The sequence below is a fragment of the Amblyomma americanum genome, chromosome 9, assembly GCF_052857255.1.
Source record: "Amblyomma americanum isolate KBUSLIRL-KWMA chromosome 9, ASM5285725v1, whole genome shotgun sequence".
Classification (NCBI taxonomy): domain Eukaryota; kingdom Metazoa; phylum Arthropoda; class Arachnida; order Ixodida; family Ixodidae; genus Amblyomma; species Amblyomma americanum.
The window spans coordinates 20,471,052-20,495,740 of record NC_135505.1 but is presented as its reverse complement, the minus strand read 5'-3'; the positions used below and the strand labels follow the sequence as shown (position 1 = coordinate 20,495,740).

The 24,689-nt window shown below is 47.2% G+C and overlaps 1 long non-coding RNA gene across 1 annotated transcript; it reads left to right on the top strand.

The window, feature by feature from the left end:
* The first annotated feature begins 899 nt into the window (after nucleotides 1–899).
* Nucleotides 900–1,696, top strand: LOC144104038 (uncharacterized). Its single transcript, XR_013308418.1, has 3 exons — nucleotides 900–1,004; nucleotides 1,087–1,242; nucleotides 1,527–1,696. It is a non-coding gene; the product is annotated as an uncharacterized LOC144104038 (long non-coding RNA).
* Nucleotides 1,697–24,689: the final 22,993 nt, after the last annotated feature.

Here is a 24,689-nt window from a genome sequence, read left to right as displayed (position 1 = left end):
ATTGCCGCTCCCGGATTCTTAGTCGATTGTCAGTCTCTTATCAGCCTGTCTGGGACTGATACAGCCGGAACCTTACTTGGGGTCATGGTGTAAGAACAACATACCAAGGTGTTGACACTCTCTCATTGCCGCGCGCTAGAGCGCCGCCCGCTCGCGGGCACAATATGTTCGGGGGGGGGGGGGGGGGTGCCTTGGCAACCGGTTGCTAGCTTAGAGGGCGCTGCGAAAGGGGGGCCCACGCTAGGCGGCTCTGTCCGGCGTGGCGCGGCACTGCGCACGTGTTTTTGCGACATTTTGGTGTATGCGGCTGCACTGCTGAGCTGTTTTAAACAAGCTGCTTCATTTTTCACCAACACCTTGTGCTTGACTATCGTCGGCAGAGTAGCCCAATCTTCCAACCAACCAAGCCCACAGCTGGTGAGTGCTGCGCAATGGGACGAAAGTGATTCGTGCCGAACTACAATTCGGGCTACCGAACTTGTGCGGAGCGTGTGCCACTATTCAAAGCTCCATCCGACAATGTTCGTTTGGAGAAGTGGCTCTGTGCGATTCCTAGGGCAGTCCGGATGTCAATGCCCAGTGACCATGTCTGCGCCAAGCATTTTGCAGAGGACGCGATATCCCGGGCATATTACGCGGAGCTCAATGAAAGAGTGCTACTCCACGCGGAAAAGACGCCTGTGCTTTCCAGACATGCAGTTCCTACGTTATTTCCGAACGGTCCCAAGTATCTGACGCGGCCAGAGAGACACAGAAAGCCACCGCGGAAGAGGAAACCTCCTGCACAAGCATCGAAGCGATGTCGGCCGAAAGTCGACGACAGCGGTGCAATGCAGCCTATCCGAACTTCCTTGCCTGCTGTGATGATGCCTGCAGATCCGGAAACAGCCTTGGAGGTTAAGCGACAGCTTTTTGACTCTGACTCTGCCACTCTGATGTCATGTCTGGCACTTGATGGTGCAACAAATGCACCGCCTCGTGATGCTCAACCAAGTAGAATAGAGGTAAGCTACTCGCTTTATGTGCGCTCGATTGCTTTTTTTTAAATAGCTGCAAACATTCTATACACAATTTTGTTTCATGCAGATTGACAGCACGATTCAGGACTGCGCTGCAGACGGCACCGTCGCTGCTAGTTCGTCTCACTCTTACAGTTATCCAGAAGAGTACCTGAAAGAAGGGAACCCGATTGAACTGCATCACAATACAGTTTGCTTCGCTCAGGACAGACAAGAATGCCAGGTAAACTAGCTTTGGATACTGCGATCACTTCGTGCTTTTTGACCGACAGAAAACTATACTCAGCGTCATTTTTCTTGCCATCCTGTCATATCTCAGTATATCCATTACCTGCATCATTGTGAAATGAGCTTTTTCAGCAACCTGCATTCACAGTGTTCCAACTGAAAGTTTTTTCCAGTGCAGTTGTCAGGGCTATTTATCCCAGATTGTTGCTGCAAGTTGCTTGTTTATCTCGATATTCTAGCTTTGCTTGTTATGTCATCATTACCTTTAACTTCCTGCAGACTTTTTTCGTCTAGATTGGCAGCCCGGAAGGCGACGGCATAGCAGCCAGTTCCTCTGAACGCAGCAGCATGAACATGATTCCTGTTGAACCCAAAGGAAACTCAGAACATAGCAAAGACAAGAAACAGCACAACGCCACACCTTCGTACACCCTGGGCAGAGAAGAGCCGGTGTCATTTTCTCTGCTTTGCGAACGTGCATCAAGTATTCAGCTCCCCAGCAAAGCATGGGTAGTGCAAGTAGTCGAGAACTTTGGACTGCATGCTGTGATTTTTTCTGAAGCGGCTTTGCCAAATACTCGAGACTGTAACCGCCCAGCTTATCTCCGCAAAACAGTACAGGTAACACCTTCCACTAAGTGTTCTCTGTCGGTGAAGACATTTGTTCATGGCCGCTCCATAAATGTCGAGAGCGTGAGCAGTGACAGAAGTATGAATTCTGTAAGTACAGTAGAAAGTGCTCTACAATGTTTCCATGACATGCATGTGTGCACCGGTGGCCCCTCTAAAGAAAAGTTTAATAACATCCATCCAGAGTGTTCATATGTTGATATCTGTGGAATGTGGCGGCACAACAAGTGTATGCTGCTTACTGGTGGAACAATCTGCAAGGCTTGTAAACGACTGAAAGATGTGCTCCGTATCCATCATGCCAGGCAAAAGAAAAAAGGCAAAGTGAGATATGTTCGGCTCATAGCAAGTCCATCAAAAAAGGCCAGGGTTGAGACGATACGCAAAGCGAGAAATGCCTGTTTTAAATCCAAGGTACGGCTTCTAAACAGGAAAAAGAAAGTTGAAGCAGAACTTGCTTAGTGCCAAGAAAAGCTAGAATGTCTAAATGACGAAACTATTGAATGTCTCTTTAAGGAGGCAAACCTTCCCGAGGCTCAGCAGCTCGTTTTTAAAGAGTGTGTGGCAGCCGGAAAGGCTGATTCAAAGAAAAGCCGAAGGTATTCTGACAGCTGTGTACTGCTCTGTCTGCTCCTACATATTCGATCACCTGCAGGATACAAATTTCTAATAGAAAATGAAATTGTAACATTGCCAACAATCAGAACAATACGTCGTTACATGGCGACGTTCGGCTTCCAGTCTGGCTTTGACCGCAAGTTTTTTGCTGCTCTAAAGAAGAAGTTGGCGAAGAAGGACTGTTTTCAACAACACGGTATGATAATGTTTGACGAAATGCAAGTCCGCAAGAGTAAACGTGTCAATTCCAGTACAATGTCATATGTAGGATTGGCTTCAGAGACAGAAGACTCAGGCGAGCTTGCTGACCATGCTCTGGTTTTTATGTTTTGCCCTTTTGGTGACAGCTATGCCCAAACAATTGGAGTCTTCGCTGCCAAAGGTTCAACAAAAGGCACCGTTCCTGCGTAGTTGCTCCTTCAAGCACTTGCGCTCATGGAAGAAGCTTGTGCCAAAATTCACGGCTTTGTTTGTGATGGGGCATCGACGAATAGAAGTATGTGGAGCACACTGGCTATAAGCGGAAGCCTTCAATACGGTTGCAACTCGTTAACCCACCCAAGTGACCCTACAAGAAAGGTGTTCGCCTTTTCGGATGTGCCACACTTATTTAAATGTATTAGGAATCGCCTCAAGCAACAGAGGTACCTGAAGAAGGAAGGCAAATGGAATTATATGGGAAGATTATAGTGCAGTTTATAAGAAGGACCAGCGTGTGTCCGAAAATAACATACAGTCACATATATCCAACTACTTGTGAAAAAATGCGTGTGAAATTGGCAACGCAAGTGTTCAGCCACTCTATGGCATCGGATATTAAATTCCACGAAGAACAAGGTGTGTGCCATCTTAGCGACAGTGAAGCAACTGAGGAATTTATTTTTGAATTATCTTTTCGATGCACTAAACCGACGTTTTCCGGCGGAAGGCATTACAAGGCAGAATTCAGACCTTGGGGATATTAGCCGCGGCATTCAATGGCTTGATATCTGGGAGAAGGAACTTGAGTGCGGCTTGATAACAAAGGACATGTTTCTCACTAAGAGTACCTGTGAGGGCCTTCGGGTCACACTAAAATCAACAAGAGACCTTTGTAATGTTCTCTTGGAGGATTTGAATTTCAAATATGTTTTAATAAGCACGACGAACCAAGATCCAATTGAACGCTTCTTCGGAAAGATAAGACTGGCTGGAAGACAAAATGACCACCCCTAAATGCCTACTTTCTTGCAGCTGTATCAGACGTTGTCTATTTACACCCTTCTAAAGCCTCTTAAATTTGGCAGCTGCAGAGTAGTTTAAGGAGAAAAGCCACTCCTAGATGTATCAAATTTCAGGGCTCTGATAAGCCCAAACCATGTCAAAGCGTCATCAGCTGACTTTGTAGATGATGTGAAGCAGAAACTAGATAGCCTTATCTGCGTAGACGACTGAGAATGTGGTGACATAATCAGCCAAAAGAAAGGGGGAGCAGGAACTGAAGTCGAAGACTGCATTGTCTTTTATTTAGCAGGATTCATGACAAGGAAAATGAAGAAATTCACGAACTGTCCTACATGCAAGTCAGCGTTCAGTACAGAAAAGAGCAGTACCGCTGAGGCAGCACTGACAAATGCAAAGGACAGAGGAGGACTTATACATCCAAATATGCACCTTTACAACTTACTGAAACAAACTGAACGTTTGTTTTCAGCATATGCAGACACACAGACTGTCTACTGGGACACAATTGATGGTGTTCTTGACACCTACTTCATTACTTTTCCATGTGATGAGCACAAGGAAGAAACAGTGGCCCATTTGCTTCACTGCTATGTTAGCAAGCGGGTGAGGCAGCACTGCAGGCATGTTAACATGATCATGAAAAAGGAGACACAAGAAAAAAAGAAACTGGCTAACCTTTCATGAATGTTCCTATATGCTATAGTTTTGGTACTTTTGATGTTTACTTTAGATGTAAAACTGCTGTTACCGCATAGTGACACTTTATATATCTTGAATATTTCACCCAGTTACTGCATTTTTTGTTTGCACTGGGCATATGGTGTGCAATAAAGTTCTGAAATTTTTCATTTCGTTTTTTAATTGCGGGAGTACATGACAGTGTAAACTTCTGATATTGTGATTTGCTTATATGTTCACACCTAATTATGACTTTCCAAAGCGTACTTGGCTGAACGCTGACTCCTGCATACTTGAGTCCTTCAAGAGCCATTTAGCCTCCAGTTGAAAGAAGTTTTAAAAAATTATGCCCGTTCTATGATAGTATGCATCAGAATAAAAATGCCGTTTTCTCAAACTTTCGTGTTGTGTTATGGATCACGATCCGACGCGCCCTTTCATCCCGCCTGATGCAGTTCCGGCGTGAGAAACTTTTTACCTAATACGCAGCCTCTTCACAGCTTGAGTCGTAAATAGCCGCCTATACTAATCGGCTGCATCTTTAAAATTAACCCGCTCAGCGAAACAATGTTTGAACGGTCTTCATATAGAGTGAATAAGCAACGATAAGCGTGAAGCAAAAACTTTCCGGTGCAATAATTTTCTGCCCTTGTGAACGGAAAAGGGCACGAAGAACCCCGCTTATATTTATTATGCTTAGTTTGATCTATGGTTACATCGATTGAGCCATGTATTGAGCGAGGAAGCGAAACGTGAATGAGCTTCGAGTGCTGCTCGACCAAGCCCATATCATTAACTGCTTTACACCAGATAATTTCATGCAAACAAAATGTTAAGACTGGCACACTACTGATTTTAATTCCGAGCAACGAACTTCCTTAGTGTTTTCAATTCACGCCACCAAAGCGAAAATCGAGCTTGGGCAGCGGAATCTCAAGGAGCCAGCACCGCTCAAATGGATGGATGGATGGATGGATGGATGGATGGATGGATGGATGGGTGGGCGGGTGGGTGGGTGGATGGATGGGTGGATGGGTGTATGTATGTATGTATGTATGTATGTATGTATGTATGTATGTATGTATGTATGTATGTATGTATGTATGTATGGGATGGATGGATGGATGGATGTATGTATGTATGTATGTATGTATGTATGTATGTACGGACGGACGGACGGACGGACGGGTGGGTGGGTGGACGGGTGGACGGGTGGATGGATGGATGGATGGATGGATGGATGGATGGATGGATGGATGGATGGATGGATGGATGGATGGATGGATGGATGGATGGATGGGATGGGATGGAAGGGATGGATGGATGGATACGGCTGAACCCTTTAAATCGGGCGGTGGCTGAAGGCACCTAGCCATGACATGAAATTTTACTCTTCTCTTGATTTTAGCCACCAGTCAGATAACCTTCGCTTGCTTAGTTCTACACGCTTAAAATCTACTTCCCTTCACTGTCCTCAGATGCCTTGGATAAATTAGCCCCGCTGTTTTCCACTGTACGGTGAAGCCCTTTACAGAAAAGTATCAAGTGTTCAGCCGTTTTCCCCTCTCCGCACGCAACGCACAACGTGTCTATCTCACGGTATCTGGCTCTATAGGTCTTAGTCCGCAAAACTCCCGTCCTGGCCTCAAACAACAAAGAGCTTCCCCTACTATTATCATAGATATTTTCTTTGGCAATTTCCTGCTTAAAACGCCTGTATGTTCCCAGTGCTTATTTGGTCCGCATCCCTGTTTCCCACAGAGCTCTCTCTGTTTCTTTAACCTTTTTCTTAACTAATGATTGCTGATTTTCCCCCTACTGCTGTCCAGATATTTTGTTGTCAATTTTCTAGTTCGCTTTCTCTATTTCGTATCAACATTCCTTATATACAGCTATCTGAAAATTTTTCTTAGCCCACTGCTTTTCCCCCATTTTTCTCAATTGCTCCTCAAATGCTATCTTACTGCTAGCTTCTCTGCTCTCGAACGACGCCCATCCCATATCACCCCTGATTTGGTGTATTGCCATGTGCTCCCAAAGCTAGCCTCCCTACGCAACGTTGTTTAATTTCTAACCTTGCTTGAACATCTGGTCTCATGCACAGGACCGCATTACCAAAAGTCAGGTTAGGAACCAGCACCCCTTTCCAGATCCCTCTTACCACTTAATACATATTGTAATTCCACGATGCCCTATTTTTCATGACAGCTGCATTCCTACTCGCTTTATTCGTTACATATTTTTCATGCTCTGTCAGATAATCAGCGCCGTTGTTTATCCACACCCCAAGATACTTGTACTCATCCACTATTTCTAGCGTGAACTCCTGTATTCTATGCTCGCCGACCTCATCAATAAATATCATGACTGCAGATTTTTCCTTACAAAACTTGAAACCTATTCTATCTCCCTCTGTACCACATATGTCTGTCAACTTCTGTAAATCTTCCTTGCTGTCAGCCATCAGCACTATATCATCGGCGTTTATTAGTCCCGGCAATGACTGTTTAATCCATTTCCCTTGCTTGAAAAAAGAAAGGTTGAAGCCTAGTCCGCTCCTCTCTAGCTTGGTCTCCAGCCCTTGCAGGTGGAACGTGAACAACAAAGGAGACAGAGGACATCATTGCCTAAGCCCCGCTGTATCTCTACAGGCTCTGATACATTTCTTTCCCCATTTTATAAGCACTCCAGTACCTTTATATATATATATATATATATATATATATATATATATATATATATATATATATATATATATATATATATATATATATATATTCTTTTAAAAGATTAATTACACCATCTTCCACATCCAATGTGCCCAGTATGTCTCACAGATACTCTTGAATAACGTTGTCGTAGGCTCCCTTAATATAAAAAATGCTAGCCATAGGGGCCTGTGTTCCTTTTCAGCAATGTCTATACACTGCTTCAATGAAAACAGATTGTCCTCCAACCTCCTTTGTTTCCGGAACCCATTTTGTAGCTCCCCTAGCACCCCCTCGTTCTCCACCTAAGCCTGCAATCTGTCCTTTATAATCTGCATCACCACCCTGTACACCACAGATATCACTGTTATGGGACGGTAGTTACTTACGTCAGCTTTGACCCCCTTTCCCTGTATTAATGCTTGCTTGGATTTTGGTTCTAGCTTCTTTATTAACATAATCGGAATACCATCTGGTCCTGTTGACGTGCCACTAGGAACCTTCTTCTCTGCCTTTTCCCACTCTCTTTGCTCAAGTGAAGCTATTGCTATCCTCCTATCCTCTATCCTCCTTCGATAAATTATGTGCAACATTTCTTTCCTTAAATTTTTCTGTCATCCTTGTTCCTATGTGTTTTTTTCGCTTCATCCCCTTCTAGTCGAATACCCTGATCTGCAACAATAAACCTTTGCTCTAGCCTAGTCTTATTACTCATTGCATTTAGATGTTTCCAGAATTTCTGAGCAGCTTTTCTATCATTTTTGTTTACTTTTCACATCCATTGGGCACCCTTTCTTCTAATTTTCTCATTAATCAAATAGGACGCTTCCCTTCTACACTTTATGAAGGTATCCCATTTTCTGCACTTCAGCTTCTGGTTCCCCCCTCTTCTTTGAATATTTGTGTTCCCTTGACGCTTCCTGACGTTTCTCTGTCGCCTTCTTGACCTCCTCATCCCATCAATTCTTGGGTTTGCGTCTTTTCCCTTTTGGCTTGACTCGCACCTTAGCTAGTTCTAGCTCAAGTAATCGAGTTAATTTGGTATAAGCCCATTCTGTTTCCTTCTGCTCAAAAATTGCTTTCTCAATTTGTTTGGCTGCTGCTTCCAATTGCTTTTCTGAGTAAAAATTCCCCTCTGATTGTTCATCTCGCTTCAGTCCTGCTTTGGTTTCTCTTCTGAAACTGAACTTGATACGCTTGTAGTCACTACCTAGACTTCTGAAACCATGATCATCTATGCTCATTACCCCTAATCTATTATACATCCTCTGTGACATTAGTGCATAATCTATCGTCGAGTGCAGACTCCCTGCCTCGCATGTTTTGAGCCCTTCACACTTCTCGGTACTGTTGCATAAAACTAAATCATGCTTGTCACACATGTCCTGCAGCATGCTTCCTGTCAAATCTGTGTACCCATCCAGGTCTTCTATATGGGCGTTCATTTCGCCTAATATAATTATCTCGCCCTGTCCTCCTAGCCCATAAATGTCGCTTGCAATACATTTCAACATTTTCCTGTTTTCCTCTTGGCGTTAGCTCCTGTCCACAGGTATACAAAGCCAAGGAGTGTTTGCTCCCCTGCCACTTTCCCTTTTAGCCATAAATGTTCCTGGCATCCCAGTTTAAGATTTTGAAAATTCTTAATTTATGAATGAATGCCGGAATTCCATCCCCTTTTCTGCTGCCCTCTGCTCTATTGCAATATTCCCATGCGTAATCTGGGTTACAGGGTGGTTGCTCTATGTCTCTAAGATGCGTTTACACTAAACCATATATACCAATAATTCCTCCTGTCTTAACTGTTCTCCTATTTCTTCCCATTTCAGTCTATTCCTGCCACCTTGCATGTTAATGAAACATATATCTGAATTAACTTGGCCCTGGCGCTTGTGTCTATTTCTTCTCCTATGGTTCCATCGTCCCTTTCATCTTTGTCCTTCCTTCTCTACACTGGTTCCCTCAGAGCTCTGGATCCCCCAAAAAAAGCTGTTGCCTGGCGACCTATCCTACTACCCACCCTCTTGCCAGCGGCACCACCGTAATGAATGCCATCCTGTGCAAAAAGGTATGGCCTGGCCTCGTACACATCCCTGTTAACTTCCATTACCCCGTATCTTAGTCGTTGACTCATTAACCTAATTACACGTTTAGCATCAACGATCCTCCTTTTCGTTTCGCTAGCCTGCCTCTGGATCTCTGGGATTGTGCATATGGTCACATGCACACTCTCAGAGGTCTCTCTAAGCCTACGCATCCCCACTTCTAACTGCTTCTCGAGATTCTGGCTCCTCCCCTTCAGCACATCGTTGAGACCAGCATGGATAACGATTGGGTGTTCGCCATCCATGCTGCCCCCCACCACCTCCTGGGCTTTGGCCATTGCATCTACCATGCACCTCCCTGACTGGGCCTCCACCTGCACCCGCCTGCCCGCCTTCACTGTCGTCAAAACGCCTCCCTCAACCCTCGCTACGTTCGATTTACCGACTACCAGAACCCTCCTCATCTCTAACCGTTCGCTTCCTGACTGCGACTGTTGCCCTCCAGGTCGCACTACCTGTCTCTCCCGCTGCCGTACGCTACTGTCGCGAGTTTTTACCTCTCTTTTAATCACTCAAAGCCTGGTGCGCTACAGTACTGTAGGATCGACGAGCCTCGTCCCCCACGTGACACTGCTCCGAACCGGGGTGTCCTGCCGGCAGCGACCTGAGCGCTTCTACCTGTTCTTCTAGCTGGGCCCGCTTTTCCCGCTCCTCCTTCAGCTCGCCCACAAATCACTCCAACAGGTCGGCATTAGCCTCCTCCCTCTTAAGCGACTCGGTGACGGACGGCAGCGACCGCGGTGTTTGGACGCCCCCTTATCTGTTTTGTTTTCGCCTTACAGGTGGGTTACCCCTGACTGCCTGCTGCCATAGTGCGCTGCCTTGTTCTGACCTGAAGGCGTGCCTTTCCGACGCTCAGCTTCCGTGAATTACCTGCATCTGCAGATTTCAACGAAGAACCCTGCTGCGCTGGCCTCAAGACAGCACTAAGTGTGACGTCACAGACTTTTGCGTCCCCGCGCTTCTACCGGCCGAGCTGTAAACGGGTCACACGGACGGCAGCGACGGTGGTGATCGGACGCCCCCTTATGTGTTTTGTTTTCGCCTTACAGGTTGGTGAAAAACCTACTTTTCTACTTTCCATTTTTTTCTTTCACCACCGCTGCTGCTGCCGTTTATGTTTATCTGTAAAAGAAGATCAGTGCTGCCCCTGGAGACGCCAGTTATGACAGCGGAGGCATATGGTGTTGTGCAGTGGTGTTGAGTGCAGCGAAAAGTGTTTTGTCGGACGCACTGTGCGAGGCGATTCAGAAAGACAAGGGGAGCTGCGTGGACTCAAATGTTCGGAGAACATTCTTCTGGAGGGTGAGCGAGTGTGACATTCCTTGTGTGTGCTACGAGGTTCCGCGTTCGACGGCGCGGCGTAGACGGAGACCCAGATGACAGCGGCATCATCAATTACCCAGCCATGCTCTTTGAGTGACGACCAGAACGAAGGGGTTTAAGCCCAACCGGACCCGCCGCCGCCGCCGCGGGGAAACGGGCTTTATCCGCCCCAATTGGCGTGGCGGTTCCAGGGGCGGCCCTCCCGAGCACATTCCAGGACAAGGGAACTGTCAGCGAGCCAGAGCGCGCCTTACCTTGAGGAGCGAGTGTCAGTTGATGGATGGAGAATGGAGGCCGGTGACCCGCGGGAACTGTCAGCGGGCCAGAGCGCGCCTTACCACAGCCGACGCTATGCGCTACCTCGAAGACAACCTTCTTTCCCTTGGACTCAACACGTGAGGGGGGCGAGACCTTAAGTGCGGTGGTATGTTTGTGCGCCCAAGTGAAAGCCCTAGCGCCCCCCCCCTCCTTCCCCTCCGGCGTGGGCGTCCTCACCCTAGGGAGTGTGGAGAAGAGGATATAAAAATGGACAAGCAGTACGGAAGAGAACGCTCAGGACGACATCGTTCGCCAAGAGGGCCTTCAGCGCCGAAGCCCGACGGCGTGCAGCTTCTGCCAGCAACCACTCGAGCCCAACTCCGGAGCCACTCCATCGCCCCCATGAAGTCGTCGGCACGTAAGCTCGGACGCCCCAGCCTCTGATGTATAATCTTAATCATGTGTAATTATTGAATATATCTGTTTGTTTAAACTGAGCCATACGGTGTCTCTTTGCCTCTCCGTCCAGTGTGGACCTGCGCATTACGGGGGTCATCACAGGACTTAAGCCACTGCCAAATTTTTTTCTAGCATTTTGTTGTAGCAATAATAGAGTGCTGCTTAGATGGTCAAGCAACTGAAGGTTAAATGCAAGGAGTGTCAGGCGTCGGTGAATTTGAACGAAACGCGGTTCAAATCTGTAGACGAGGCCGATGGCGCGAATTTTACGTGCAAATGCTGCGTATTAGGTGCATGCCTGGACAGGGCTGACGAAGCGAATACTAGCCTAGCGTTACGTATGGATGATCTATAATAAGAGCAACAGGTCGAGAGGGCAGAGAAGCGCAAACTCCAAGATCAGCTTAGTGAATTGTTGGACGCAAAAATGGCTGGCACCGCCACGTGAAGTCACATTGGCGGACATGCCAGCGCTAGCCACGTGGATGGGGCCTTCACTGGCATGAACAGCAATAGGAAAGTAGGTCAGGCAGGTTCAGACAGGAACAGCTACGCACACGTGGCAGCTAAGAAGTCTGGAGGGGATGGAGAGAAGGGGAACAAGCTAACCCCAAGGAATGAGGTCACAGTCAATGATAAGAGCCAGCATAATCTGGAAATTAGGAGGGACGAAGGGAATACCCTAGTGCTTATCGGTGGTGACTCAACTATGAGTAGGTACAAAATAACTTTAATGGAGCGTGTAAAAGGTGTTAAGCGGCTAGCAGTCGGGGCATTCCCAGGCAGAACAATGGACGCAGTACTGAGAGAGACAAAAAGCGAACTTTCTAAGAATGTTACAGGACGCAGTTTAGTCGTAGTAGCGGCGGGGCTAAATAATTTCCTGAATGGTGAAGATGCAAAAGTAGTGGAAAGATTAGCGGAGGGAGTTGACGATTTAAGGACGATAGCACAGCAAATCCAGATCATGGTGTGCACAGTGCCGGAGGTGCAAGGGCGGAACGGAGAAATTTCCAAGGACGTTGTGGCTGTTAATCGGGAGACAATGAAGTTAAACCAGGAAAAAGGCTTTGAAGTGGAAGACATAAACAAGAAAGTGCATAGAGCAGGCTTTGGCGGAGGCTTTGCACGAGATGGCATTTACTTTAATGGAAGGCTAGGAGCCGAGATTGGTTGACGCCTGGCAGGCCGGGCAGTAGCTTTTGTAGCGGGTTCTCTGCGGCTAAGGGCGTAGGGGTTGGTAGAAGCAAGGTAGAAAGTGTAACAATGGAGGCTGACGCTAATAAAACGGTCACTAGGAGGTCCAGCAAGAAAACTACACAAAAAATTTAACACCAGGATCAGGTACATAAACATGCAAGGTGGCAGAAAGACAGCGAAGCGGAGAGAAATAGAACAGCAGTTTAAGAAGGAAGAAGTAGGTTTATACGCGCTATGCGAGACACATCTCAGGAATCTAGAATATCCGCTATTTATTGATGGCTACGTCTGGGAAGGGAGCAACAGAACAACAACGGAGAGGTAGGGAGGAGGAGTAGGTATGCTGATACATCAAGGAACAAATTGGCAAAGAATAAAGTCAACTTGCAAAGAACATGTCTGGGTATCAGGTACAGTAGCCGGTAAAAGGACATGGCTAGGAGTAGTTTATTTAGGGACAGGGGACAAATGCAGGCAAGAGAACAAGGATCTAGTTAAGTGTCTCAATGACGATATAAAGCAGCTTCGAAAATGTGCCGATATTATTCTGCTGGGTGACATGAATGGCCACATCGAGGATCTGGATGGATACACTGATTGTAACGGCAAGTTGATGCTAGACTTTTGTGAGCGACAAACCCTAGTTGCTATAAATACAAAAACTAAGTGTGAGGGACAAATCATGTGGGTATCCCGCAACAGGCAAATGACCATTGACTACTGCTTAATGTCGCAGGGATGTATAGGAAGCTTGCAATAATGGAAATAGATGAAGAGGGGAAGTACAGCCTCGGAATTGATCATAAGCGTATTAGTCTACAGTTGGGAGCCTCGCTCAAAAGAGAAATACAGGGAAGTCAAAAAGAGTACACAAAAGTAAATGACGAACAAATAGCGCAAATAGCGGCCGGCATAGAGGAAGCAATAGAGAAACATCCCATGGAAAAGTGGCATTATAATCAGTTATATCTACTCAATAGTACAAACATTAAAGAAGTAAACCACTCGAGAAGAAAGAGGAAGCCACGAAATTGGTGGAATAAGGAAATTAGGGAGGCCATTGAACAACGACGGTTGGCATCACGGGAACACAAAGAAGCAAAGGGGGCGTAGTTGTCTGAAGACGAAATAGGCCAAAAATGGGAATCTTATCCACAAAAGAAACGGCAAGTGCAGGTCCTCGTCCAGGCTAAAATGGAGCAATCTTCTGATAGGTGGCTGGCGCAAGTTCGCGATACGACTAAAGGGGGGTCAAAAAAATTCAGGAATCATATAAGCTCACTGGATAAAGCGAATCACAGAAAGGAGATTCACGATGCCGAGTGAAAATGTTCAGAGGGAGATGACGCTGTGAACTACAATGCATCAGTTATAGCTGAGTCATTTAGGAAAGACGATAGGGTAATCGACCCAAATGAGGGAGCAGCACAAGATAGCACAATAGAAAACAGCTTGGAACTGACCAATATTAACTGGAAACAGGCGGAAGCAATTATTCAAAATGCACGTCCGCAGGGATGGACTAAATTGGAATCGAGTTAATTAATGAACTTGGCCCAAGAGGCCAGGAAACGCTGATAAAAGCATTGGAGGCAGTCACAACAAATAAGCAAATTCCGCAAAGCTGGAAAAGAGTAAAATGAATTTGATTTATAAAGGGAAAGGCGATAAGGCGAACATAAAATCCTTCCGACCGATTACGATAACATCAGTTATATACAGGCTGGCAATGCAGGCGGTGAAATTAAAAAGGCAGTCATGAGTAGAAAGTAATAGAATACTGGGAGAACTTCAGAACGGGTTGGCGCTAAGCTGATAGCCTGTTCTTGCTTACCCAGTGCATAGAATTAGCTAAGGCGGAAAACAGACCTCTGTATTTAGCCTTCCTGGACATAAGCAGTGCATACGACAACGTGAACAGGGAACTCCTGTGGAACATATTAAAAGAGGAAAGTGTCGGTCATGATGTAATTGATTTTGTACAAAAATATATCAGGAAAATAAAGTTTAAATATCATGGGAAGGAATTAAGAGTACAACTGTAGAGGTACACATAGGATTAAGGCAAGGTTGTCCTCTATCACCGCTGCTGCTCATGCTTTATATGATAACTATGGAAAGAAGTCTACAAGGAAGCAATCTAGGTTATAATCTGTCGTACAAATTAGGCGGAAGGGTTTAACAACTACCGGGTTTAATGTATGCGAGCGATATTGTACTGTTAGCAGATAGCCAGGAAGATTTGCCAACTCTGGTCAATTGCTGTGGAGACGAAGGAGAAAGTCTAGGTCGCAGATTTACCGCAGCTAAGTCCGGTATGATGATTTTCAATGATACAACTGATGAGGAGCTTACAATACAAGACCATGAAATACTCCGAGTGGCCGAATACAAATACCCCGGGGTATGGGTAAACGAAGAGCAGATGCACATGGAAAAGCACGAAAAGTCTCTCATAGCAAACAGGCGAAAAGATGCCGGGAAAATGAAACATAGGGCATTGGGGGGGGGGGGGGGGACAACAGGTATGGAGTACTGAGAGGTATTTGGAAAGGAATAATGGTGCCGGGACTTACTTTGTGGGGTTTGGTCGAGGGATAGTTTCTCCCCGCTTAATCGCGGCTGCCACGTTTCAAAGCCGCCCAGACCCCACCCCGTGATCGCGTACGCTACCGAGCGCACGCCAACCACGGCGGGCTTTGCTCTGAGAGAACAAAGGAACGACACAGTGGCTGACACAAACGGGCATTTATTGCTGCAGCAACAGTAATGCCAGCTAGCAACAAGATATGCTAATGAATCGACGTTGTCCAACTCACCAGCAAGGTTCCGAGCGAATGTTCGCCCGCGCTAGGGCAAGTGATATACCCCGAGGCCGGACGGGACGAGATACGGGAGCCAGTCTTGCCGCCGATTCCTCGCCCCGCTGGCGAAGAGCGGAGCCGCGAGCGACATCCGCTGGCGCCGACGATCCCAGCCGAATCCTTCTGCCCTCTCCCGCGTGCGAGCAGTCTCTCGCGCTGCGACTCTGGCGCCCTCTCTCGTTAGTTAAGGTAAATAGCAAGAGAATGTGCTCCTCGAGGCGAGGCTGCTGCTGCACGGTGCATCGCGGGAAAGTCTACACAGGGGACTGCAGGGCAGAACCCCACATCCCCCCAACCTTAAATAGACCCAAGCGCCTGAAAATACATGCTATGGAGGAGTCTCCTGGTCTTCATGTTCGTGAGGCACGTCTTGCAGCGGAGGTCACGCCAACAGCGTCCACGCAGACTTCTGCGGTGTTCCGAAGGCGTCGTGAAGGTCTCCGCTGGGACGATTCGCATGGCCCGCGGACTACCGTGTCCGCAGGCCCGCGAAGAGAAGGTCGGTTGGAAAACTGCAGGCCAGGATTCTGCAGTAGTCGCCTGGGCAACAGCAGCCAGAGGTGACTGCTGACTGGTCTCGCCACAGCTGCCCCGGATGGATGCGGCGAACAGGATACAGGCCGCTCCATCGCAGCAGGTGGCAGCGAGACGATGTGCACCGGACAGCAAGCCTGGGTGGCTCCACCGGATCTGCAAAATTGCCGAAACGCTCTCGGTGTGTCTTTAACGTAGGTCACGGGAGGAGGAACGGCGCTTGCAAGGACCTCGTGGCACAACGCCTACCTCGCTAGCAAAACGTGTCGGCCGGCTGTGCAAACGCAAAGTTCGAGTGAATAAAGCCCTTTCTTGAGTCGAACGAGATTGCTCAGTTCGTGCGAGGTTACAAAAAAAACGGGCGGGCAGCAAAGTGCGCCCCCTCTCAACACCATGGTCCGGTGGTTGTGCCTCCTCTGACGTGGTGCAGGCAGCTCCGAAAAGCGTCAGGCCTAACTACCACTCCGACAACGACCGTGAACACAACAAAGACCCGAAACGGGTTACGTGCACGCAGCTGCGAGGAGACATCAGCTTTTTGGGGTGGTCCTACCCCGCTCACTGCACGAAGCAGCTTCTGAGCGGTCAGCGCCCACAGTATCGGACGGTGTCGGAGCGCCCGGTGCCGCACTGCAATACCAGCGAGCTCGTAGCGGCACCCGTGGCTGCAGGCCACCCGGCTCCCGGAGCCGCGACTCCCAGAGTCGAAAAAGAGGAAAAAAATATATACAAAAAACTCGGACCACCCACGCGGCTTCCGTACTCACTCGCTTCAGGCTCGACAGCTCCGCGGGCTCTAGGCCTCGCGCTCCCTCGATGCGGACCACCTCGCGAAGAAATTCCAGAGAAATTTGACGAAAAATGTTCTGAGCGTGTCGAAAAGTTCAAACATACTGCAGCGCAATACACCTCGCACTCAAGAAAGCATGCCGCAGGGCCAAGTGATCAAAATTCACTCTAGGCTTAGCAGTTGTAAAGTCCGGACAAAGATCGTTCCTCGAACCGAACAGACAGTCGTCCAATGTTCCAAGAGCAGACCCCACGTTAGGCTGCGAGATGTGGGGTTTATTGGGGAGAGATAAATACGTTCTCCCCACTTAATCGCGGCTGCCACGGTTCAAAGCCGCCCGGACCCCGCCCCGTGATCGCGTACGCTACCGAGCGCACGCCATCCACGGTGGGTCTTGCTCTGGGGGAACAAAGGAACGACACATTGGCTGACACAAACATCTTGAACAAACAGCGCGAACAAAGACGAGCACAAAAGACAAGAAGGCGAACGACACGGCGCCTTCTTGTCTTTTGTGCTCGTCTTTGTTCGCGCTGTTTGTTCAAGATGCTTAACCAACTAGCCCGCCAAAACGTGTTGACACAAACAGGCATTTATTGCTACAGCAACAATAACGCCAGCTAGCAACAAAGTACGCTAATGAATCAAGGTCGTCCGACTCACCAGCATGGTTCTGAGCGAACGTTCGCCCGCGCTAGAGCAAGGGATATACTCCGAGGCCGGACGGGACGAGATACGGGAGCCAGTTTTCCCGTCGCTTCCTCGCCCCGCTGGCGAAGAGCGGAGCCGCGAGCGACACGTCCGCTCGCGCCGACGATCCCAGCCGAACCCTTCTGCACTCTCCCGCGTGCGAGCAGTCTCTCGCGCTGCGACGCTGGCGCCCTGTCTCGTTAGTTAAGGTAACTAACAAGAGAATATGGTCCTCGAGGCGAGGCTGCTGCTGCATGGTGCATCGCGGGAAAGTCTACACAGGGGACTGCAGGGCAGATCCCCACAACTTTCGGGAATGCGGCTCTGTGCTTAAGGGGAGAGGTTCAGTCGAAATTCGAAGTAAATCAGTGAGCTTTTGGATGATTAGGATTAGATTCCCACGGGAAAATCACGAACGAGGCAGTACAAGCGGATATATGCTGGGCATCGTTTGAAGCATGGGAACACCTGAGGAAACCGAACGATAGCAGGTGGGCTGCTAAGGTATTTAAATGCCTATACAGAAAGAGCGTTGCCTCAATTTGGCAGAAAAGAACTAGGAAGCTAACGAGTAAGTATGCCAGACACGAGGGCGGAGAAAGAAAGAGCATTAAGCGACAGGTTAAAAACGCGGAAGGTAAAAATTGGATAAATTCAATGGCAAAGAAGCTCAGTGTAGAACTGTGTCGATACTGGCAACGGCAGATCATGAAGGAAGCGTTTTATGATAATTCAAGAGGCAGTGCCCTACTTTTTGAAGCTAGGTCATGATGTCTTAGAACGCGCAGCTATAAAAAGAAATTTAATGAAGAACATGACACATGGGCGGTGTGTGTTAAATCTGTAGAAACAATAGAACACCTCATACTAAGATGTGATGGTATCCATACTGGGTCCGTATTGCGTAAATGTCATAAATTCTGTCAAAAGTTATTGACAGTGACGTCAAAATGGCGAAACGAAGAGACGCCACCGCTTGACGCAACGAAGAATCAGCCAATTACGGCAGGACGGTGCCCCGAGAGAATTTTTTTCAGGGTGAGAAACCGTCTGCTATATTTAAAAAAAAACAAGAAATAAGCAGTGATCAAAGTAACTAATATTTTATTTTGCCCAAACAGCGTTTAAGGTTGGAAAATATTAAGCAAACAAAGCGTTCGAAGTTGTGCTATTAAATTGGCTGGTGGGTAACTTTTACTGCCGCGAGGAAGCTCTGACGGCGGTTGAACGTCAAGCCGCTTTGCACGAAAGCAGCCGATTCCATGTATATTGCACGCCGTGTTATCGTTAGGTGGCGTCTGAAATCAAGCTACTGTGCGGTTGACCTAAGTGCGCAGAAAAATTTGAACGAATACAGTGAAGGCTACGTGCCTGCCGAGCGAACTTGCAAGAAGCGCTTGGTACGAAATAGACGAAGACAACTTGTTGAAGTTCGCTGTATCTGTGTTGTTCGGCTCTTTCGATCGATGACAGATATGCCAAAACGTGAGGTGTTGCAGTATGATATTTGTGGTTGTCTGATTATTTCCCTTGGGAGACAGAAGACGACCACTAAGTGCGATTTGTTGGGGAAAATGAAGTGCTTTGCCAGCATAAGCGTATTTAATTTATATATCTGTGGCACAGAGCTGACCGCGGGAACCCACCCCTTCTGCGCGCTAACTTTGCAGATTGCCTCCAACACCGGCCGCACGCATTTGCCTACCATCGGTTGTGCGATGCCGACGTGCGCCTCGTAACCAACGGCAGCTTGAAAGCCGCCGGTAGCAAAGAACCGCAGTGCACACAGCACCTGCCCCCGCACCGACAGCGCGCTCGCACGCAAATTTCCTCCCACTTCATCGGCGTCTTCTTCGCACAGCAACTCCACAGTCTGTTTGTCCAGTCGAAAAAATGCGTCGAAACAGCTCCTCCGGCAAGTCAAACGTAGTCAAACACGTCTTCGTGCACCCTCCATCGCCGTTGCTCGCGCTGGCGCATCCGTACACCGCCGCCATTTTCTGTCAAAAACGCAACGGTCGAATTGACCGCATCGAGGCTGCCACAAAAAACTGTCAATTAGCGCCTGCATAATTAGGTGTGCAACGTCAGCACTTCTGCCACATCCGTGACGTAATCTTCAGCCACCCATGATGCAAAATCAAAATGGCCGCCGGCCACGACCGACCAATATGGGCGAGGCTAATTGACACCTTTTCCACAACTTTTTGACAACTTCGCTAATTGAAAGTTCCGTAGTACAGCCCCAGTGTCGATCCAGGCTTAGTCACTCTTCCTGAGGCCCTGGGGTTTAGAGATACCAATAGTCATGTAAATAAATCTGCGGTGGAAATTAGCAAAAGCGATTGGAAGATTGGTGGCTCAAAAGCAGAGACGACATGTTTTGTTTATTTTTATTTATTTTATTTCAGTACCCTCAGGGCCTGAGGTCATTACAGAGGGGAGTGGGGTACAATTGACAAAATAACAAAAGAACAGCAGTCACAAGTAACACACAAATGTGAACAAAAATATGGCTCGCGCAAATCAGTAGGTTACAGCAAATACAATCAAACAAATTAACAGTCATTTAACACGAAATTATGAGCAAAGAATAAAAGTAAGCATAAAAGTAAGCATACCACACAGACCAGGTCTGTTTGAACTACCACGTAAGCTGAAAAGAATAAACGGCAGGGCGCAAGAATTACATGTACTATGTTACCATCAAGTTAGTTAAAGCCGATTTAAACACAGAATGGTCACTTATTTAGACGAGCGATCGGGGAAGGAGATTCCATTGAGCCGATGTGCTGGGGATGAATGAGTTGTAAAAGTGGTTTGTTTGGCATGAAAGAATACCAACTTTATGACGATGACCGATCCGAGCTGAAACGTAGCAAGGTGGCGTTATAAATTTTCTCTTAAGGATGGGGTTATCGTAGTAAATCTTATGGAATAGACAAGGGCGGGATATATTTCTACGTTGCGACAGTAGTGGGAGTGATAAGCTTGATTTCATGGCACTGACACTAGAGTTACGGTGATAATTCGAGAGAATGAAACGGGCCGCACGGTTCTGTATAGATTCGAGTTGGTATATTAGTGTCTCTTGATAGGGGTCCCAGATAGATGCAGCATATTTTAGTTTACTACGAACCAACGACTTGTAGAGAAGCAGTTTTACGGAGCTAGAAGAAAGATTAAAGTTACGGCGTATGTAGCCCAGCATGCGGTTAGTGTTATTGCTTACATAGTCTATGTGTACTTTCCAAGAAAGATTATGGGAAATGAAGACACCTAAATATTTGTAAAAAGGCACAGACTCAGGCTGCAATTGTTAAGACGATATGAAGGCAATGTGGTGTTACGACGAGAAACCCGCATGTACTTGCACTTTTTTATGTTTAGTTCCATGTTTCATTTGTTAGTCCATTCAAGAGCATGATCAATATCCGATTGAAGAGCTATATCAGAGTCACTGTTAATTTCGCGGTATATGACGCAGTCATCAGCAAAAAGATTTATTGTTGAACATAGATTGTCAGGTACGTCATTGATATATATAAGAAAAAGCAGAGGCCCTAGAACAGAGCCTTGTGGTACTCCAGATCTAACTGGAGAAGTGAAGGAAGAAGCATTATTAGAGGTGACAAATTGTGAACGATTAGTGAGGAACGAATGCAGCCACCTAAGAACGTTAGGGTCGAGGTTAAGATTACTAAGTTTAAAAAAAAGCAGTTGATGAGAGACCTTATCAAACGCCTTTGAGAAATCGAGGAATATGCAGTCGACAACGGAACCCCTCTCGAGGAATGAGTTTAGATCATGTGTGAAGGTTAAAAGCTGTGCTTCGCAAGAAAACCACTTCCGAAATTCATGTTGACTGTCCGTAAAAAAGGCATTAGAATCAATGAACGATGCAAGGTGAGAGTAAATGACATGCTCCATGATTTTACACGGAATGCTGGTAAGTGAGATGGGTCGATAATTATGCGGGGAATGTTGATCACCAGATTTATGCAAGGGAATCACCTTCCCAACCTTCCAGTCATCAGGTATACATGCTGTTTCAAGAGATTGCTGAAATAGGTTAGAGAGTATTATTGCGCTCTATACTTTGGTTTTAATCAAGAACTTAGAACTAATGTTATCAACACCACATGATGAAAAAACCTTTTGTTTTTCGACTATTTTTTCCACTCCATCAGGATCAAAGACAATAGAATCCATCGGTAAAAAGTCAGCACTGTTATATGCAGGGGTTACCGAACACTGATTTTTAGAAAAAGCTGAAACGAATACACTGTTTAGAACATTCGCACATTCATTAGGATGAATTATTTGGTCACTGGAGTCTTTAAGGCTGATGGATGAATTGTATTTTTTGTTAACTACGCTCCAAAATTGCCTAGGGTTATTTATCAAAAGGGAAGGTAATGTGTCATTGAAAAACAAATCTTTGGCATCCTTCAGTGCACTTTTATATTCAAAGGCCGCGGCCTGATAAGCAGTCCAACGTTCTTGGGAACCGGTTAGTTTTGCAGAGCGGAACATGCTTTTTTTCTTATTACAGAGCCGTTTTAACGATTTAGTGAACCATGGTGATTGACGGTTAGAGGTGATGACTAAGCGTGGAACATATTTCTCAGTGAGCGCAGCAACTTTTCTTTAAACAGGCTCCAGTTAGCACTCACGCAGCGATCATGAAAGCTTAGCAAGTAATGGTCTAGAAAAACAGACAGTTCAAGGTTAATAGCATCAAAATCAGCATTTTTGTAATCATGGATATATTTACTGTGGTTACGTTGATGGGGAACTGCGCAGGTCAAAGCAAAATGAAGGAGTAGGTGATCACTTAACCCTGGCAAGTATGATATGGGCTGGAAAAAATCAGGCGATGTGGTGAGTACCAGATCGAGGATATTAGACGCAGTAGGTGAAATTCGAGTTGCCTGCGTTACAAGCTGGGATAAGTTAAAATCACTGCACAAATTCAAGAACATGTCGCATTCACTTGAAAAAGGTTCACAATAAGAACTCACATTAGACCGCACTATGTTGGGGAAATTAAAATCACCCAGTAAGATAAAGGGACTGCTCGGATAACGGACTGTAATCATATCAATGACATCATGAAGATCGTTTACAAAGGTGGGGGAGGTAGACGGCGGACGATAACAAACGCCCACTATCAATTTCCTAGAGCATGTGCGAATTTCAACCAGTATCAGCAACAGCTACAAGCACGCCTCCGCCACATCTAGAACCCCTGTCGCACCGATAAATGTTATATCTCTTTTTACAGGTAAGAAGTTCACAGCTATCTATCTTCGCCGATAGCCAGGTTTCAGTAAGACATACAATGCCAGGATCGCAAGCATCTATTACAGAACAAAGATAATCTCGTTTAGGTATTATGCTGCGAATATTTGTGAACAAAAAAGAAAGTGGGGTAATGGCCGGGGACTTAGTTCCACTGCCCCTCGCGCAGTGCTAATTGGTAACAAGTTCGTTCGGTGGCGCGGAGGCGCTGTGGGTATCATTCGTAGGGTCCTCAGAACGGTCGGTTAGCAACGGGAAGGCGCTTGGGATTTCATGAACGGAGTCATCAGAGTGGTTGTAGGAGTAGCATTTATTTTTTATGTAAAGCTTATTGAAGCGAAGCTTGAAAGTGAGCGGCTGGGATTTGCCAAATTCGACCAGTTTTTTTCTAGCGTGCCAGGTGGCGAAAGAAAAATCCTCGCTAAGCGTAATTTTTTCATCCTTGAGCTTAGAACAGTTAAACAGTATTCTCTGCTTTACCTTGAAGGATGAAAATTTGGCAATAACTGGTCGACAGTTTTCCGATGCGAACCCACCGAGCCTGTGCGCTCTATCGATCAAAATTTCAGAGGACGGAATTTCCAAGCAGGATGAAAGAACCTTGACTAGCTTTTCTTCTGACTGAGCCCAGGACTCTGATTGCGCGTCAGGTATGCCATAGAACAGAAGGTTATCGCGTCGCTGCCTGTCTTCAAGTTCAGACAGGCGCGCGCGCAGCTGAGAGTTTTCACGAGAAAGTTGGTCAACTAACTGCTGAAAAGGAAGTACTTCCTTCTCGGTTTCGTCAATGGTTTACAATATCAAAGCATTCACTGAACACACAAAGCAAAACTCCCGGGCGTGGGAACAGCAACAGGCGCACGTCATTAGATTTCTTAGCGTACAGGGAAGTAACAGAACTAACCTGGACGAAGAAGCAGAGCGGATTTGGTGGCCGCATCCTGGTGCTGTTCTCACGCCCACTAAGGGCGCCGGGGGACCGCCAGCTGTTCATATAGGCAGCAAATGATGTCGCTGTTGATCTGGATATTTCATGCGACGGAGGGACGGCGATGAAAATGTGCCTGTCTTGCGGGCATGCGGCATCACAAGTGTCGTTGAAGTGGCAGGGCAGCTTGCTGATCTAATGGGTAGGTGACGATAGCGGCGCATTGCTGAACAGAGCCCATGCCGTAACCTGGACGAAGAAGCAGAGCGGATTAGGTGGCCGCATCCTGGTGCTGTTCTCACGCCCACTAAGGGCGCCGGTGGCCCGCCAGCTGTTCATATAGGCAGCAAATGATGTCGCTGTTGATCTGGATATTTCATGCGACGGAGGGACGGCGATGAAAATGTGCCTGTCTTGCGGGCATGCGGCATCACAAGTGTCGTTGAAGTGGCAGGGCAGCTTGCTGATCTCATGGGTAGGTGACGATAGTGGCGCATTGCTGAACAGAGCCCACGCCGTAACCTGGACGAAGAAGCAGAGCGGATTAGGTGGCCGCATCCTGGTCCTGTTCTCACGCCCACTAAGGGCGCCGGGGGCCCGCCAGCTGTTCATATAGGCAGCAAATGATGTCGCTGTTGATCTGGATATTTCATGCGACGGAGGGACGGCGATGAAAATGTGCCTGTCTTGCGGGCATGCGGCATCACAAGTGTCGTTGAAGTGGCAGGGCAGCTTGCTGATCTCATGGGTAGGTGACGATAGCGGCGCATTGCTGTACAGAGCCCATGCCATAACCTGGACGAAGAAGCAGAGCGGATTAGGTGGCCGCATCCTGGTGCTGTTCTCACGCCCACTAAGGGCGCCGGGGGCCCGCCAGCTGTTCATATAGGCAGCAAATGATGTCGCTGTTGATCTGGATATTTCATGCGACGGAGGGACGGCGATGAAAATGTGCCTGTCTTGCGGGCATGCGGCATCACAAGTGTCGTTGAAGTGGCAGGGCAGCTTGCTGATCTCATGGGTAGGTGACGATAGTGGCGCATTGCTGAACAGAGCCCACGCCGTAACCTGGACGAAGAAGCAGAGCGGATTAGGTGGCCGCATCCTGGTCCTGTTCTCACGCCCA